This window comes from Pleurodeles waltl, chromosome 4_1 (assembly GCF_031143425.1).
Source record: "Pleurodeles waltl isolate 20211129_DDA chromosome 4_1, aPleWal1.hap1.20221129, whole genome shotgun sequence".
In the NCBI taxonomy this organism is placed as follows: domain Eukaryota; kingdom Metazoa; phylum Chordata; class Amphibia; order Caudata; family Salamandridae; genus Pleurodeles; species Pleurodeles waltl.
This window is the reverse complement of record NC_090442.1, coordinates 770,433,450-770,450,122: the sequence shown is the minus strand read 5'-3', so window position 1 is coordinate 770,450,122 and position 16,673 is coordinate 770,433,450. Positions and strand designations below refer to the sequence as shown.

General features: G+C 42.8%; 1 protein-coding gene across 2 annotated transcripts in view; it reads right to left on the bottom strand.

The window, feature by feature from the left end:
- Nucleotides 1-13,151, bottom strand: part of PPP6R2 (protein phosphatase 6 regulatory subunit 2) — an 891,343-nt gene extending 878,192 nt beyond the window's left edge. Inside the window, exon 1 of one of the 2 annotated variants that reach the window (XM_069229423.1) lies at nucleotides 13,062-13,151. The gene's annotated coding sequence lies outside the window, so the exon portion shown is untranslated. Of the gene's footprint in view, nucleotides 1-12,104; nucleotides 12,314-13,061 lie in introns of those variants that run through there. The other variant, XM_069229422.1, reaches the window with a different exon arrangement.
- Nucleotides 13,152-16,673: the final 3,522 nt, after the last annotated feature.

The following is a 16,673-nucleotide window of genomic DNA, read 5'->3' as shown; positions in this document are numbered from 1 at the left end:
ACCTAAACTAATAATCTGAACTTAGCATGTAGCAGAGATCAGAAACCACATATCAAACTACCTCTATACAAGCTGTTCCTCCATATGAGTCTGCATAGTAAGAAACTACACACTCAAGATGGTAAGCACAGAGTATGGCAGATGTGCCATTCCCATCCCAGCCACATCACCCACAAAATGTTGATTCAAAAAAGGACAAAGTTCTTTTCTATTAAACTAAGTTTGTTTCTTGTCTAATTTCTCAGCCTCTCACACTTTTGTTTAATCCCTTTACTAGCAGTTAGCCAGCAAAGGCTTGGTCTATTTAAATCCCCCAAGGATAGTTAAGTCAGCAAAGATGAAGAGTGCTGAAATTGCATCTCCAACAGCTATACAAAAACACCACGATACATTACAATACTCCCATAAATAGGAAATTACATCAAGAGAGAATGATGTGACAAAAACTGGAAAGAGTTTTACTTTTCAAAGAAAAGTCACTAAAATGCATATGAAATTGGAACCCGTCTAAAGGGCAGTTTGTCTTATTTTCTAGTGCACAGAGGTATTCATATCTTGGGGGGCTATAGGAATACTAAATGTCAAATAAGCAAAAGCAACAGTGCAGAAAGAGTTTTTTCATATGTGAAGATATTGTGCCTCCCGTAGGAACTACGTATGACCTCCATTTCACAAGTTTGAATAGCTTCCTGACCTGAAAATACTTGTAAGACTATAGGGTGAATGTAGCACACACCTACTTACCTTCAGCAACTCAATAACCTCAATTATATATATATCTTATTAGGGTGCAAAACAATTGAGGGGGCTTACTATCCAGAGGGTCTTCAACAGGAACACAGCAGTAGTCCTGCATACAAACTGTTTCCACACCAAAATCTGTATCCTATTATACAAGAAAAAGGTCACAAAAATCATAAATTTGAAACTTCACTGAATCATCCAGCCAATATGTGTTTCGTCTACTGGGTAAGTCACCATACAACTTCATCAGGGCTATTTCAACATTCACATGGAAACCTTCTACTTGTGTTTTTGGGTAATTTATTTAACCCATAGTTATTGTTGACCACTTGGTTGTCATTCAAATATATTTGGTAGCTACCTATTTTTGTTTTTCAACGTTCTTTAGAAAGCATTTCTTAGTTTGGAATGGTATTCTCTACCACCTCAATAAATATACAGAGATGCAGGACACCATTCCAGCAACGCAATGCATACTAAAGAATATTGAAAGATGAGAATAGTTTGTGGCTTTTGTACAAAAAGTGAATTATATGGCCTGTTTTTAAATAATAAATTGGAACATGTTTTATTGGAGAAACATTTAGATCTTTTTAGCCTTTCATCCTTCTGAGACAGACAAAACCATTATCACCAAACTGATTATTTACAGTGCTACAAAAAGGGGCAAAATTTGCTTTAGGAAATTCTCCATAAAACAAGTAGTTGTTTAAAAAAATAAAATAAAATAAATAAAAAAAATCAAACGGAGTTCAATTTGGGGACCACAGCACCTTAAAAAGGAAAGAATAAAGTAGGGCAATACAATCAATTAAAATGTTCATTATTCAAAATATCTTTGACTTTAATTTATGCTGTGTGATGTCACGTCATGTACAAAGGTGAACTCATCATCATTCATGATGAGTTTAAAACATTGCATCTTTTGTCCCCAAACGCATCATCAATGAAAGTACTTGTATACTGTTAGGCATTATTTAAGCGTTCTAACAGCATCAATTGTACTTTTAACTGTTATTGAAAACTTTTCAGTCAATGACATTGGCTAAAGTCAGCAAAGTTACACACAGAAAGAAAAGAGATACAGAGTGTGAATGGCATTGCTTACATATTTAATTAACAAAATAAACATGGTTGAATATTTTGTTTTCCTGAATTAATATTGAGAGGTTGTTTTCTTGGAGTCCTGAGGCTGTTGACAGTGACTGGACAATGGCTTGTGCAGCTACCCTCATTAACACTGCTGCCTGAAGGCCACAACACTTTGCATAACCAAGTTACTCCATTTGGGCTCTTGAGTCAAGAAGCATTCTAAACTTACTGCATGAAGGCGGCACGGAGTAGAAACTCGGATAAACCCCAACAAAATAAATAACACTAAAACTCAAATGTTCATAAGTGCCACACATCCAAATAAAAAATAGGATTTTTATTGGGGGTGGGGGCAGCAAACAAAATAAAAAGAAAAACTACAAAAAAAAACAACAACAAAAAAAAACAGTAAAAATAATAAAATAGGAAGAAAAATCAGGTGTTAGCACCTTCAAAGGTTGAGACACAAGCACCTTCGAAGGTTGACACAAAAAATACCTAACTGGGTACACACGCTAGCGCTTAACATTTGCCCTGTTCCCGGTGTTATCACAACAGGGCTGGGGGTCAAGCAAAACAAACGACCCTGAACATGCATGTTTGTGGTGAGTAGAGTCTCAGAGTAAAACAACCATGATACTGCTTCCTGCCTACTTGCAGTGTCTGTACATTTGGCGAAAGTTGGCAAAAATCTCAGCATTTTTATAATCCAACTCTTAATCTAACAAGCATTCTGGCATATTCCGGGAGATTATCGTCACAGTTATAATGATAACATTGCATGTCACTAAAAGCGACAAGTGGAAATTTTATAGTGCAAAAAGATTTCGGAAACATCGAATCCTTTGAACCAGAACATGTTTCATGAACTTCCACACCCCAGAAGACAGAACCAGTAACATATACAGCTGTGCTGTACGCACAGGGACCTCCATTCAGTGTGCTTCAACTTCCTTTAACTAAAGGAAGTGGTTACTTTATTAGAAAGCCACATGTTTGCCTTCATTTTGGCAGGAGTCAAAAAAGACAGTAAGACATACCTGTGGCCATTTAAGAAACAATGTAAATATTGCCACAGAGCCCTAAACAAAACAAAGCACTGCCACGAAAAATAATCTTATAATATCAGCAGTGCAGCTCTTGTTGGCTATAACGGAATGCTTTAATAGCTCACTTGGCAGTTATGGAAGGCGTTGTGAAGAGCACATAAGTATTCAGGAAATCAAGAAGCAGGGGCCAGTATCTAATAAGGAATTAATAGGCCCAAAAATAAATTAAAAGAACATTCTAAGTCACATCATTATTTCCTGACCTCAAAGGCATTTGGCATGTGGTCCTGTGACGCTGTATGGTTAGACATCCTCTCAGACTCAAAATATACTTAATGTATGGCTGGGGTACTACTACAACACATAATGCCACCGAGGGATTCTGGTGACAAATGTGAGGCCATCTGTGAATGTTACCAGAATTAAAGATAACATGTTTTAGAAAGAGTACTACAAAACAGTAGACGATTCTGATTTCTAGACATTATAATGGAGTACAATTCAAAAGCAGAATACATTCTAAAACTTTTGGAAAATAAATGAAAGGGGTGACTTTTCTGTGAAATTAAAAGTTTCGAAGGCACTGCTCTTCCTACAATAACAATAGCCAAATAAATGCAAACCACATTAGATGAATGGGCATTACGGCTACGTGAAAACATAAAAAGTTTCAAGTCATTTACTAGAAGTAAGCAAAACGCAGATTTTTCCTATCATCAGATGTGACATTTTCTACATTCGTTTTCACAGCCAAAGACAGGCGAAAGATCAGCAAAAAAGTCAGAATACTTGAAGGGAAAATCCCAGTATCATGCCACCCTGCCCGCAGCTTGAAAAACAATCCATTCCTTCCTAAAGGCTAAAGCGGTTAAGATAACGTCAGCTATCCCAGTCATTCTGGTTAGTTGCCCAGCTGTCATTTAGAATGGGTTTAACAAAAGAACAACAACATTTTGACTGGACAAAAAACTTCCAGTTAAAGTGACAGACACAGGGTGCTACGTAAAACAATTTCAACGTCTACTGTTAATCAAAATACATTTGATCTCCCCTTAGAAAATTCTGATTGGCTTTTGGAAACCCAAGCAGAAAAGGGGGCAGCAATACTTGAATTTTGTTTTGTTGCAGTCCAGATGATACATACGGTCAGCCTGGCGACATTTTCCTTAAAAAATAATTTTTGTTATTCCCTTTGTAGAGAGGAATATTTTCACCCACCTGTATTACCTGAGCAACTAGAACACCTTTAACCACCCTATTCAATATTAAAGTACATCAGATATGCCTTGCACTCAGAATGCAGGAACTTTCTGAGCTAGGTTGTACCAAGCAGGCAACACATATAACATGTGGCTGCTAGCTATGGAAAGTATCCATTTCCACTGCAGAACCTATGAAGTGAACTCACCACTCCTCCCCAAACGCCCCGCTCATTACTTCTATACACACCAGATACTAGGGCACAGGGAATGGTTTGTGACTATGCCCTGGGTTTCGACATGCAAACATGTTACTTCAAGATAAAAGAAATTGCATAAGAAATACAGTATGCATTAGATCGAACCTTTCCATTGCAAATTCATGAGCTACCTACAGCGCCTCACAGCCTCTACAGACAAAACGCCAAAGCCAGACAGACCTTCACCCACTGAATATGCCACTCCTCAACTCCAATAAAGACGACTTTCAAAGTGCCGTCTGTCATACAAAGACAAGAAGGGCGCAATTTCACTTTCTAACAGTGCTCCAAGTCACAAATCAAAACAAACAATCCTACACTCACACTATTTCAGTCACTCCAGGCTGCAGTCAAGGACAGCAGTGGGTGCCGGGGGTCGTGGAGAACCATATGCGTAAGGTCTCCCATATTCATAGAATCTTTGCTTGGTATCCATCATGTCCGCACCATCTTTGGGCTCGGTCTGCCACTCCATTACCCATACTCATCTATAACTCAAGCACATGGTCTTAAATACCTGGTCAGTCTCTGGGCTCAAGCTGCCCTCGTGTCAATACTATGGGTCCATAATACTGCCCATTCTAAGGGTCAGGGCCTTGTCTATCACTTTGGATTAGTGCCCACGATATCAGCTTCATATTTAATTTTCAGACAGAGGAAGAAACACCCCTATAGTCCCTGTTCCCCCGCCCTTCCTCTTTATGCCCAGAATCCCTTAAATTTGCTACATCCTACTTTGTTCTCAGAGACCTCACAAATGGCTCTCTTATGCTCAGGAAATCTAATTTCTGCTAAGAACCCCTCATATCTGCACAATATTTATCATCATGTTCCCGCATTTAATATGTAGCTTCTAATCCTGATCATGTCTTAATAATTTGTTTATCCCACCACGTCTCACCCCTTATATTCACTGCTTGCAGGTCAACAACATAAGCCTTTATTACTTTCTACTTTTAATGCCCTGCCAACCTTGCTTCACAATTTCAGTCATCCCATTCCCAATATGTTTTGGATCCTCCATCTTTGCCTCTCAGGAGCCTCTTATTTGAGTTACTTGATACCTTATGTACTTGTATTTCATCTCTCAGGGGACGCCACTCACAATCCTCCAGCCCTACAACTATTGCTAACAAGAATGATATCCCACCTCAATAATAAGGGATTGCGCAGAGTGTGATGGAAAGTTATGAGTGTTCAATCAACACTTCCCACACTCTAGATGTTTTATTCTGATGCTCTATTAACCCTTCCTGTTATGCTTATTTTCTATTGGCCCCTCAGTGCTCCACCAACTCCCCGCTATGTTGAACCAAACCTCCCATATTGGGGGGGGGGGGGGGGGGGGGGGGAGGGGCGGAGGTGTGTGTGTGTTTTCCTTCCCTCCCTGGAAGTTTCCCTCAAGCACCCTGGCCTGTGATGTGTTCCATCCTTCCCCTCCTACTCACAAGTTGTTTATCAGTTTTCCCTCCTCCCTCTGCTCCAGTGTGCTACTGCTCTATGAACGACCTTAGTGTGCTGATATTCCATCACCCCATAAGCCCCCAGTTGTTCTCACATTCTTTTAAATGTGTTTGTTTTCTACTACCCTCCCACTGCCCCCGTTTGGGTTTCTATTACATTGTTGTTTTAAACCCATACACTCCAACGTATTCTATGACCCCCCTCAGGAATAACATCAGCGCCCCTTCTGTCACTGCAGTGTTGTATCAACAACTGTGCCCCTCCCTCCCAGTAGAAAGCTAGCTTCCACTTCCCTCTTATGGTGTTCTGTCCACATTCTCCCCTCTATGGTATTCAATCCCCTTTTCCCATCTGATGTTCAATCCCATTCCTCCTTCTGGTATTCTATCACATGCTTAAGGGTTCTACTGAAGAATCCCCGCCTCACCCATTATTGAGACGGAAAATTCCTCAGCATAGTAATGGATGAGTACCCCTACCCTAAGTGCCCAACTGTACTAGTGCCTGAAACCCTGTTGATTTTTGTTATCATATGGAAAAATGGATCTTGTATGTGTGCCCTGTTATAGGACTATCTCAGGGGTTGAGGTCTTGTTGGGACAGGAGGGGGCGCTCATGGCACTACCTTTATAGCGGCAGAAAGCAACTGCCTTCATAAGGAGTTGAGCAGCATGAGTGCAGTGGTGACAGCATACTGTGTAGTGTTCAGTATGAGTGAACCAGTCCTTTTTAACCTGTATCACTGGAGTAAGACCAACATACCCATCCACTTTTTAATTTTTCTGCTTCTGTGTTTCACTCATCCTTGGCTTACATTACTTAGATGTAAAGTGCTGCACAGCACAGGAGTAGTGACTGTGCTGAATTATGTGTGCCTGGGAAGGGTACAGTATAGAGATAGAGCAGTACTGCTCAGTGTATGTATAGTGAATGCATGCCCTGGATTTGTGTGTAATTGCAAGAAGTACAATACATGAAGGGTGAAGTGTTGCGCAGTGCACACATGGTGAATGTGTGATAGCTGTGTGTGTGTGTGTGCACTTGCAGGCTGCACACCATGGCACAATACTGGAAAGTTACAGTACTGAGCTGTACACGTAGTGTGTGTACACAAGGTATGTGTGCCTGGGGTTGCACAATGTTAACTCTAGTCACTCCCATGGCTTGTGTTGTAGGGCCTTCAGCTTTAGGGTTTCTGTGCTGTGACAGGCAGCCTTTCAAGAGGAAGAGGTAAAAGAGAAGTGTCTACTTCAAAAGAAGTAGAACCCCAGCATAAAACTTCTAAGACACAGACCCTAAACTACATTTGGTGTCTGCAAATGGACTATAATAAGGGGAGGTTGACACAAACTTCTGTCATCTGCTAACTAAGACCACCTGCTCTGGAGCACAAGCACCTGCCAAGACCAGTGTGCCTTGTGAGGAAGAGGAGAGCAATGGACCTAGCCAGGTCCAGTTGGGTGCTCAACATGAGTGGACTCCCAGTGCAAAGTGTGAGGAGAAGGCTACTACAACAATTGGCTTGTTGCCGTGTGCAGGTTCTAGTCAGCGATGCCTGTATACTAGGAGAGGGCCACTGTGAAGACAGCATTGAGCAGAGTGCTGAGCGAGGTGTGTGAAGACGATGAGGCACCAGCTGCAGTGACTTCATATGCCAGGAGGGGCCGCCATGGAAGTTACTGTTGGATGAAAAAGGTCAAAACTGTGCAAGCCGAGTGGCGACTCCGTGTGCCAGAAGAGTCCACTATGATACTGACTACCATGTGGTGACAGCAGGCGCCTGGGCCGGCAGTGTTATGGCAACACCATATACAAGGAGGGGCTGCAAATACCAAAGACGCTGAGGATCAGGCCATCACCTGAGAACTGCGAACCATGTGCCCCAGGGGTCACTACCAGGCATCAAGGATTGTGCCTGCGTTTCCCTCGTGAATTGCCAATCCCCTCCGCCCAGTCTCCGGTGGGAAGCTGATGACTTTCCATGTAGGAGAAACACGGTTGGGCCCAGTAACTTCTGCATGCCCTCTCAAAGGGGTTCTGACAACAGTGTAAAATCACACAGCCCCCTTAAGGTCTATTGTTTTATCACCCCTCCTCTACTCCCCTCCCCCCACAGTGTCCTATTACTTTCACACAACAAAAGCTCTATCATCATAATACCTTTAAGGTATTTTAGCCCCTCTAACACACAACTCTTGGGTGTTATATCCTACTATCAATCACCGCCCACCCCCCCAATCATGTGTGTTCTATCCATGCCAAATACAGTCTGCTTGGGTGTTCTATTCTGTTCACACACTTCTCAGGTGTTGTTGCCACTCCCAACACACATCTCAAGAGTTGTATCCTCCCACCCCTTACATCTCAGGTACTCTGTACTCACTCCTGCACATCTTGGATATTCTAGTCCCCCAATCTCTATTTCCACCACCACACACAAATGCCGTTCAGGTGTTCTAGTCCACTCACACAGCTCAGATGTTCCATCCCTCCCACATACACACACCTCTCAGGTGTATATAGAAAACATTACGTGGAGCACACAAATATACAGGTAATTCATTGTCTGAATAGATGGATTCAAAGGATCTATAGTCAATCCAATAAAACACATTTTCATTTGTACGATATAATCACAAAAATTAAATAAGTCATACAGCTAGTATGTAGCAAATATTCAATAACAAAAAAGAACCTTTATTATACATATAACAATTATAATACAGGTTACCTCCCTTATAGACAAATCATTCCCCAACGTTAAAAAGCCAACCTGTTTAAACCAAAAACTCCATATTTAAATCCTAGACCACATGTAAAGAACCAAAATAAACAATTGAGTCCAAGGTAAGTTCAACCAAGAGCATTCATGCTTGTAACTGTGAAATTCAGCCAAATAAACAATTGAGTCCAAGGTAAGTTCATCCGAGAGCATTCATGCTTGTAACTGTGAAATTCAGCCGACACGTGTTTCGTCCTGATGCGGACTTCCTCAAGGCTCTTTGATAATGATTTAAATCCAAAAAGTTTCACAGGGTCAATATATAGACTTAGCTATATGGCAAATGTTCTCCATATCCATGCCCACAATATTTCAATCATGAAGAAAGATCAGCTCTTCAAATAGTACTCCAGTCTCTCAAATGAGACACACCATGATAAGTTCCAAAGTCTCACAAAAAAACGCCGGCATGCCCGATAACTGCCAAACCTCTCAGGTATACTAGCCTTACATACATATATATATATATATATATATATATATACACACACACACACACACACACACACATTCCAGGTGTTCTACCCCCCCTCTCCACAAACCCCTTTCAGGTGTCCTATCCTACCAAACCACACCTCTCAGGTGTTCACTTCCCAACACACTAACCCTTCAAGTGCTCTATACCCCTCTCCGCACACAAACATCTAAAATATTCTATCTCCTTCCACGCATGTCTCAGGAATTCTATCACCTCCCATGCACATCTTGGGTATTCTATCCCGCCACCCATATCTCAGATATTCTATTTCCCTCCTCACTCCAATATTTTGTGTATTCTATACCTCCATAATATCTTGAGTGTCTGTCTCTACCACTTTTTATGTATTCTATACCTCGCCCACATTTCAGGTGCTGAATCACTTCCCCTCTAGTGCTTTAACACACCCACTCCTCTGGTGTTCTTTCAATCCACCAATACTCACATCTCAAGTGTTCTATCATTAACTTAAACCACCAATCTCTGGGGTTTTGCTCTCTGGGCCAGTCAAAGGTCTTTAAATGCTCCTCACACCAGGAATAATATACCTTTCCCTACTGGACAGTCCCCCAGCCTGCAGGGTCAGACACATCCTTCCCTCTCTCAGGAGGTAGACAGGGGGAAGGCTTGGAGGCATTTCAGGAAGCCACTTCCCTCTACCAGCGGAAAGTGCAGGCTTGAAATGATGTTCCGAGACTGGTTGTGAGGCAGACGCTAGCCCTGGCTGCATTGAAGCTCTCAAAATACTCTGCAGAGGCCTACCTTCCTTTGCCAAGAAGAACAAAGCTGAGCTGTTTGGATTGCAATTTTAGACAAATTTTCAAAAGAGATGTTCATCCACAGCCTAATGTTTCAGAACCAATTTGGGTTAGTTCTCTTTTAAATATGAATCTCAGGCTGCTCTCCAGACACAGCCATTGTGTAAATCAAAGGCTCTCACAGGAGGAAGCAGTGGGACTAGCTCCAAGCAGCAGTATCCAAAACATGGACATAATGAAGTATAACATTGCAGCACCTGGCTGCCATTAGTCTTTCTAAAGAGGTTATCGGGAACAGACAAAATGGCAGGCCCAGTTTAGAAATGTCCTCACCTTAAACAACAGAAAATGTAGTCCAACCCTTCCAGCCTACCATCTACCAAATGTAAGTGCAAAAGAAGAACTAATCATCGGGTCTTTGCTAACAAGGTCTGCATTGAATTTCTGAAGGCAGCCCCGTCTCCATCCTCCCCACTTCATGGTCTGGGTTTCCCCTCCAGCTACATGAATGTATAAGACATACTTCCACTGCCTGGGGGGAGCTGTCCTCATCCTATGTTTTCTGCCATGCTAAAAGCAGGGGCATCTAAAATTAATCCCATTTGCCTAAGTACTCAGACAACACAGAGTCATGCTACTATACATGTTCTAACCACTGATTGAACAGACAGGCACTTGACAAGCACAAAGCGTGTCAGCTCACGGTTCCGGATTTCAAATAACAGCGGAACTTTATGCAAAGGAAGACAGTTTCTTGCCTCTCTTTAACACAGAGCAAGAGGTCTGGTTACTTTATAGATTCAAAGAACCTCACACTTTGCACCCCTCCAATTCATAAAACAGGCTCTGATCTTCCCATCACCAGGCCTCTGCTCGCACATTAAATTAGAATGACACATGCCCTCAGGGCTGGAGTATGTGCCTGTTCACCATAGAAAGGACATCCATTTCCAACACCCCCAACTCTGGTGTTCTAGCAGCCCATTCAACCCCATTCACCTAGATTTGGTGTCCTAACACCCTCTGCAATCACCCCGACTCCACCACTGGTGTAATATCGCAGCCGCATCCTTCCCCTTCAACTCCCCAATGACTAGGGTTCATTCACCCCAACAATGTTATTCTATCACCACTCCCTTTGTATCTCCAGTGTTTTATCATGCCATCCTTTACCTCTGATGTTCTTTCACCCATGTTTCCTTCTGGTGCTCTAACACCATCCACCACTCCCCCCCCCCATGTGCTATCACCAACCCCCCCCTTCCTCTCAATGTTCCATCAACACACCTGCTACTCTCTGTTGTTTTATCATCCCCTTACACCTCTGGTGTTCCATCACGAACCCCCACCCACTTACCCCCTCTGGTGTGCTATCACGATCCCCACCCCTTTGGGTGTTCTAGCACCATCTCCTCCCTTTCTCCTCTGGTGTTCTATCACCACCGCCCTCTTTCCCCTCTCTTCTATCACAACCCTTCCACTCCCTCCCTTGGGTGTTCTATCACATACCTCCCTTTCTCCTGTGGCCTTCTATAAACCTAGAGTTTTATCACCTTAACCCCCGGCCTCTCTTGTGGTCCATCACCACCACCCTTTTCATTATGGTGTTCTATCAACGCCTGGTCCTCTGGTGTTCTATTCCACTCCCCACACACACACACACACACACACACCATTTCCCCCTCTGCTGCCCACCTCCTTTCCCGTATGGGATGTATTACTATTCTCCTCTGGTGCCTTATCAACTCCCTTACTTCCAACTTTTGTGCACTATTACTTTCTCGTTCTAGTCTTCTGTCAACTAATTCCTCCCCACACACATGGACCCGTGTTTTACACCCCCACGGCACTCCATCACCACCCTCCCTCTCGCTTTAGGTGTTTCAATTCCCCCCGCCTTCGCTCTATCCCTCTTCCGCATCTTGCAATATCATGAATGTTCCCTGCCAGCTCAAAGAACGATTCCCCTCACACCTTGAGTGTTTGATAACGTCCCCAACTTGACTGTTCATTCACCCTTCAACACAAATTGCAAGCTTCGGCCCAGTCACTTCACTCCCTCAACTCATTCTAGGTGTTCTATTAATACTGTTACTACGCGAATCGCTCTCTAACTCCTATGTCCTGTGTGCCACTACTCCATCATCACCTAATTAGGTGTCCCCAGCATACCGCCCCCCCCCCTCCTCCCCCCCGCCACTCTATGCATTCTAGAAACCCCTCCCGAGCTACGGCTCTCCCGCGCACATTTGGCTATCCCACCCTTCCAGACTCCTACCTCGCTCCCGCCGCACACGCCTTCTAGCTGGGCTCTCGCTGTTCCGGCCCAGACTCAATGTCTTCCGCGGGTTCACGGTAAGGCTTGGGCCTCCAGTAGCTTTCAGGATGGGCTGTTATTAGCGCAGTGCACGTCTGAGGCCCGCCAAGCCAGAGGGCGCAAGAGAGCTAGATCCGAGCCTGCAGAGAATGGTCATAGAGTCTGAGTGCGAGATTGTCATCGGAGCATAGAGCGTTGGGGACTGTCACCTTCCGGGCCTACGGATGGAATGTAAAGATAGAAGAGAGACTGTAGTTTCTAATAGAGAACTAGAATGGTAACTCAATATTTTTGTCCCTGATTTTGAAGAAGAATCCTTTATTATTTTCTAGCTGGTGCTGCGTTAGTTGTGACGAAAACTGTGCTTGTTTATATTAGTACCCTCGCACAAGTAAAGGAGGTTGGGTGGTCCAATAAATTATTCGTAATGGGCAAAACAGATTTTGAAGTGTTACAAATGGTATCCTGTTCTGCTTACGGGTACGGGATATTATAGGAACAACACGAGAAATTAGGGTACTCTTTACTCTCACGCTTAGAAAAACTAGATGATTTATTTTTTGGGAGAATAGGTGTCCAATTTCAACTCAAAGACATCCTCTCTGTATTTTACTGTCGCCTGTTAAAGTGGATAAGGCTTGATAACAGCGAAGAGCGAGTCCCGCAGCCAACGAACGCCACAATAGTAAGACACTGTCACATTAGTCACAGTGACTTGACTCCACAGGACCGCTGGAGCTTTTTCATTCGCCTTCTAGGGCCTCGACTGGTGACCTGAATGCATGCAGCGTATGAGGGCAGGCAGATACCTCACATCTCGCCCACTGCCAGTCAGATTATTAATACATGTGCTGCTTGGGTTAAATTCATGGTAAACAGACTGAAATGGTATACCTCGCGAGAAGGGCAGGAACTTACAGTCTTATTGTGACTCCTTCCGTTCAGAGTTCTGCTGTGTGCAGAGTTGTTCCTTGCGTCTGTATAGGCTTCAGTTCAGGAAGCAGTCTCATCATAGGAGGAGCCTTCCTACAGACCTTTTCAGTTTATAACAGAGCACCTTGGATACACCAGAGGACTGTTGCACTACTTCTTTAACTTTTATTTAGCGCAAACTCGGCCTACATGTATTTGATCGATTTAGATGAGTACCAGTAGCTTTACACAAGGTCACATTCATTTTAAGACACCGGGAGATTAAATGATTTGCCAAGAGTCACAGGATGTTGAGCTAGCTGATGCCAAACTCGAACCTGGCTTCCCAGGCATGTTCCGAACCTAGCAGCTGTGGGGGTAACGCCACATCCTCCACCTTTTGTTAGTCACGAGTTTGTGCTTGTGAATTTTTGATGCAATTCTATTTATTGTACATGTCTTTTGATTTTCTTATCATTTTATCTATGTCACTGTTTATATTGTCATCGATGTAAATGTGTTGACATAAATTCCAGCGATATCATTAAATATTCTAATTAGTTCTCACGCCTAAAAAATATTACAACTTTAGAGTTCTGGGCATATATCTTCAATAAAGGGTCTGTATGATTATTCAGAATATGGACACATCTCGCAAACCAAATCGGGATGAACAAAATGAGGGAAAGACATATATACTTGTTTACATAGCCTACTGACAGAACATTCACTGACATAACATAACGCATGAGAAAAGTGGAAGGACTCAGTAGATACAGGGACCTCTAAATTTGCCTTCTGGTCGTTAACCTCACCAAGACAAAGGCTCTGGGCCTTACAGAGTTTTAAACTCAGAGACTGTATACAGTTGGTGAGTCTGGTCTGGCAGGGAGCAGTAGCAGCTCGAGTGGAGGAGCTAGTGCATGATTTTATTATTTTGTCCTTGGTTCAAGGTCAGAATCAAACAGACCTTAAGAAGGATTATGGGTCATGGGTGCTCATGCAGCCCTCTATTTTTCTGGAGTCTTGTATTTTCTCTGCACTACAATAAAAAGGAGTTATTTTGAAAGCAATCTGTTGTAATAGACGGTGAAAACACACTGAACACGCAGATATATTCGTTTGCACGTTTATTGATGTTCATGCGTATGACCAGAAAGCCGCTGCCCTCTGTCCCTGCGCGTTCAAACTGCTCCTCGATCGAACGCTCAGGGACCGGGCAGCACACGACTGTAAACAACGGTATCATAGATATCTAGCCACAGAGCACAACATATTATCTCATTTAATTTTTTTTTTTTTTTTACAGATATAATATTCTCACTATGGAGAACACCCAACAACATACACCCCAAAAAACAATCAGTACAGGAAAAAAAAACATAAATATATTTCTATGCAGTAATAAAATAACACCCCTGCTACCGCCAATGACATTCCATGAGAGTGAGCAGTACCCGTTTCACTACCAATGACATTCCCTGAGTTTGAATGGTACCCATTTTTCGCAGTCAGATCTCTGCAGAGTGTGAGGTTCCAACTTATTGGTGTCTGACCCCCCCTGTTCATGGTCCACTTGATCAGACAACAACCTATCACCCCTTATCACACCATTGCCACTAACATCTTTGACCTTCACAACCTTCCCTGCATTCCACCACTGACCCCCTCAACCATAACAGCATTACCACACACTTTCCTCACCGTCACCAGACTTCCATAGCCGGCATCCCACTTCTTCACAAACGTCTGCAACTTGATGCGTACCACATTTCCAGGATGAATTTAGTGTTCTTATGTAGAGTTTTTCTGATCCTAACTAGCCTTCACCTTTTCTTGACTTTTTTTTACCTCTCCCAACAACATGTCTTTGTCCACTGTATCCATAAGTTTACCGGCCACAACATTTGCTAACCAAGCCAGAAAAAGTCTAGACTTACTACGTCTACCCTTGAGAAGCTCAAAAGGAGAAATGTTTGTTACCGAATGTGGGGTGGTACAATAAAACCACAACATAGAGTTCACAGGCTCTTCCACATCATATTTGCTCGCTTTAGCCCATTTAATACACTCCACAACCACTTTATTCATTCTCTCTACCAAACCATTTGTTTGTGGATGGTACAAAGAACTCTTCAAATGTTTCACACTAGACTTAACCAGAAACGTTTCCATTTCATTACTAACAAACTGGACGCCATTATCAGAGATTATAAACTCCGGAAACCCTTCCCTCCAAAGAATTTCCTTGAGCAACTGTATGGCACTACCAGCTGTCGGTTTAGCAAAAAAACGCACTTCTGGCCATTTACTGTAGTAATCCATCAGGACAAAAGCATACCGCATCTGACTTGGGAGAAAGTTGAACGGCCCCACCATATCTTTACCCACTTTAACGCAAGCTCTGTCCAGTATAAATATGGGTTGCAATGGTGGTTTCACACAACCTTTAACCCCTTTTCAGCACTGTTACATACAACACATCCACTCACAGCTCTTTCCACATCTTTGTCCATAGAGGGCCACCAATAATAAGCTCTGACACGTCTCTTTGTCATTGTGGCACCCAAATGCCCCTCATGCGCATGGTCAACCAGCCTTGAATGAACCTCCCAAAGGGTTACACACTTGTCATTCCTCAACAATACCATCTTCAATTGACAATTCAAAACTCACTTTAGCATACAGTTGGATCTCAGAATTCAAATTCCTTTCCTTTGGCCTGCCATTGATTATGTGCTGCTAAACAATGCACAACACCACATCACTGCTCTCAGCCATCCTCCACACCATTTCCATGCACACCTTGGATTCATCTACATCTACATCTACAGGTGCTATGAAACAATCTCCCATATCATCCTCCAAGTCAATAGAACTCTGCTCGTTAATAGGTAACCAAGAGAGAAAGTCAGCTGTAAAATTTTCCTTTCCTGGAATGTACCTCACCTGGAAATTATATTGTAACAATTTCATGGTGAGACGTGCAATGCAGGGGGTTGTGTAGTTGATTTTGTCACCATTTAAAATGTACACCAAAGGCTTATGGTCCGTTTGAATCACATAGTTCCTGCCCCAGACATAGCTTCTAAATTTCTCACTCGGCCAGTAGCATGCCAGTAACTCTTTCTCAATTACTGAGTAGTTGAGCTCAGGGTTACGTAAAACTCTTGATGCATAACTGATAACCTTCTCATTTTCCCCCATACCCTGGGACAATACTGCCCCAAATCCATACCTACTAGCATCCACCGTAATGATGCACAACTGGCTGGGGTCATATGGACTCAATGTTCTAGCATCAACTAATTCCTGCTTTACTTTGTCGAATGCAGTTTGACATTCACTGTCCCATACAAACGGGACTTTGTTATTAAGCATATTGGACAACACTTTCACTTTTCTAGCATAATTGGGAATGAAAATTGAGTAATATTCGTACATGGCAATAAATGATCGTAATTCATCTTTGTCCTTGGGGTTTGGAGATTCTAGAACCGCCTTTACCAACCCGGGCCGCGGTTTTACCCCTTTCGTGGACACACAGTGCCCCAGAAATTCAATTTCTCTCTTGAAAAATTCACATTTTTCTTTTTTTCACATAGACACCATGCAACT